This window comes from Etheostoma spectabile, chromosome 6 (genome assembly GCF_008692095.1).
Source record: "Etheostoma spectabile isolate EspeVRDwgs_2016 chromosome 6, UIUC_Espe_1.0, whole genome shotgun sequence".
Lineage (NCBI taxonomy): Eukaryota > Metazoa > Chordata > Actinopteri > Perciformes > Percidae > Etheostoma > Etheostoma spectabile.
The window spans coordinates 25,698,375-25,701,784 of record NC_045738.1 but is presented as its reverse complement, the minus strand read 5'-3'; positions in this window follow the sequence as shown (position 1 = coordinate 25,701,784).

The following is a 3,410-nucleotide window of genomic DNA, read 5'->3' as shown; positions in this document are numbered from 1 at the left end:
AAGGTGCTCTTGAGCAAGGCACCGAACCCCACTCAACATCTCAGAGCGCCTGTTCATCAGCCGCAGGCTACTCACTCTGACATCTCTCCATCAGTGCATTTACGGGACCTGAGCATGTGTTTTCAGGCCTGTGTGCAATAACAACAGAGTGTAAATTGTAATTTCACCTTAGGGGATCAATAAGAGTATAAATTATTGTTATTATCCTGGTCACTAATAGTGCCATATGTATTAGAAGGCATTCTACATTAATACACACAAGGTGTGCTGTGAGTGCCGTGGATTTTTTCTGGATGATTCTGATCATGTTCTTCTGCTTTGGAAAATGGAGAAGTATGTCCTGTAGGTAAAAACTAAAAATGAATAAGGAGCACTGCTCTAAAGGAAATAATGAAGCATCAAAAAGGTGTTCATTAGATTTCAGAGAATGCGTATGGTTGAAAAGATTAAGAAGGATTACCTGTCGGTCATGTTTGAGACCTCCAGGGGGGTTTTCTTCTCCAAAAAGCATGCAGAGATGACTCCAGCTCACACACTGTGTTGTCTTTGCCCTGTAGCTTGAGATTTAGGTCATTAAGTTGAAATGTAAAAGCACCCAACAATGCAACAGCTTCAGTCATTTCTTCATTTTGCAGGAATTCTACAAAATGAATCCTAATGGTCCAAAAAGGCTCCGGGAATTTGCCATCTGAAAGCACTGTGCACGGGCAAATCATCTTAAGTTGCAATGACGTCTGTCAGTAGTGTGGGCAGCGAATGGCGCTGCAGAGTTGACGTTGCTCTCAAAAAGTTTGATCCTCATCACTGTTGCCATGATTTTAGGGCGCTTTCACACCTATAGTTTGTTTGCTTTGGTCCCAATTAGTTGACTTTGGAAACTTGGTTCAGTTTCAATTCACACCTGGAAAAATCCAAGCGTACCAAAACGCGTCATTAAAAATCACGCAAGAACGTCCACTTTGCTTATTGTTTGAATGTGTCCGGGGGCGGGTGCAAGAAAGCAAGGTCCTGTGTTCTAGTGCATATCAAACAGGTCTTGGTACGCTTGTTTGGTCCACTGTTGGAGTGCGTCCGAATGCGACTGCAACATTCGCATCTGCCCACACAAACTGCACCATGGGGGGGGAACCAACTCTGGTGTGAGTCAAGCGAATATTTTGCCCTCGGGTCATTCCTCATTCCTCCTCATTGTTTCATCTGCAATGCCGCACGTCAGACCAGCCTTCCGTTGGTTGGATTTGATTTGTCAGAATGCTCATGGGACTGTAAAATGAGCTTTAGCATTAAAGCTAGCTACAAGAAGTAACTAAAAAAACATATATTATGGACATAAGGTTTATCAATCTTGAATACAAGAGTTTGGATTTTTTACGCTAGATATAAAGCTGGATTTCCAGGCTGGATGAAAATCCTTCTTTAAGGGCTTTGAAGACACCACAGACATCAGCAGAACAGTGCAGTGTTAGCTTTTAGCTGCAGAAAACGGTATGTTTCTACTCTTCATGGTCATAAAATGATTAAGTCATGAATCAGAGTTGCCGTTTTTTGTTGTATACAACAAGCTCAGGCTCAGAGGGTTAAGGCAGGTGTAAAAGCCCTTTTGCAGAACACTTGTAAAAAAGGGCTGACTAAGATTACAGGTCTGAGCGCTAATCTTTCAGGCACTGAATCAGTCCTCTCTCTCTCCCTATCATTGCTGGAGCTCTATGAATAACAATGTTCACCACTTTCTTTAAATCTACCCCTCATGTATCAAGCAATAGTATCGGTTCATAAATGTCTTCCCCTTGTGTGTCCACTGAGGATAGTCAACCCCACCGCATCTTCAACAAACCCTCAAACTCGATTGTCAGTGGTTGTCTTTTCGTTTGCCTTCAAATAATAGTCTCATCTCTACATTCTTTTATCATTTTTGTGTTAGAGAATGGCTTTTTGTGTTCACCCATTGCCCAAGCCACTGAGAGGACTCTGTTGATTTTTCTCATTGTGACGTAGATGCAACAAGAATCTTGCTTGCGGCTTTATAAGACAATTTCATCCCATTGACTGTTGTGGTTCTTAGCTCTGAATTGTAATGAAAGGTCACTTCAAAACGACTATTTGGTTTCATAGAGGCTTTTCAAATTGCCACCCTAGGCACCTCCATGGCCGTATATACGCAGGGTATTAGAAATACAGAGCTCTAAATACTAACCTTAGTGAGGTTTGAGGGCATTTACCTGATCTACCTATGGTCAATTAAAAAAATTTCAAAGAGCAATACTTAGCTTTAATAGCTTTAAAACCAATTCAGCAGGCATGCTTATAAATAAGAATTATGTTAAATGTTGACGATCTGGTGTCAGAACTCTGGCTCTAGACCACAACAAAAAGTGGGAAGAGACACAAAATGCCCACAATGTAATGTATTTATTACCACAATGGCATATGAGTTTAAACTGGTATGGCATGTGAAAACAAGTACAGGGCTTTTGGTGTCAACAAGGAGGAGTCCAAGAAGCTGGGGCTGTTATTTTCCTGTAGAACAGCCTTGCTCAACAGCAAGTTACCCTACAGAGATCTGAGGACCAGTTCACCATAGTCCTCATGAATCCACCAGAAATTAGAACGCCAACACAAAGAAAGAGGAAGGTGCCGGTCATCCGGTCCAAAATGAGGGACATCCGGCAGAACTTCTGACGACACCTGAACAATCGACATTGTCAATATAGACTACAGTTGGCATAGAATGAGAGCAAGCCAACACAGATCTAGGAAGGGCCGTCAAATTGGAAATACACTAGAGGAATTGACCATACCAGTGCTTTTCTCCCTATGTGTATTGTTCCACCATAACAAGTCCCTTCCAAGACATTTTGCAGAGACAATTGTGATTGGTTCAAAGAAGCTTTGTGACACTGCTGAGGATATGGGTCTGGTCATGCAAGACTAGATTCTTTGTGACACCTCACATCTCTCCTGCCAAAGGGTAGTACAAATACTTTCTCACCTTTATTTCATCTATGTGTTTGCATCCCTTTGGATTTGAGTTATAGAACTGTCTCTTAACATTAGAACAATGTGTTATACAATGACACTATTATTACATTATGATTATAAGTTGAGATAGAAGTTAAGATATGTGTTCTGTGTTGTAAAATTGAGCCTATTGATACCACTGGAATGACCAAATAACAAACGCGTATCCTGTTAATGACACTGTTTTAATTGGATCAGGTCAGTGTGTTTGTATTAAACAGACCATAATAGTAATCCTACTGTTAGAATTTCATAATTAACTTCGCGTTCGTTCGGATCTCTGAGGAAGGAGGCTGAGTGTCGAATTGAGAATTAGGAAAAGGTTTAATGCAACAGCAGTGATGAAGAAGACAAAGACAATAAGACACAAACAAACATAATAACACTGCAGC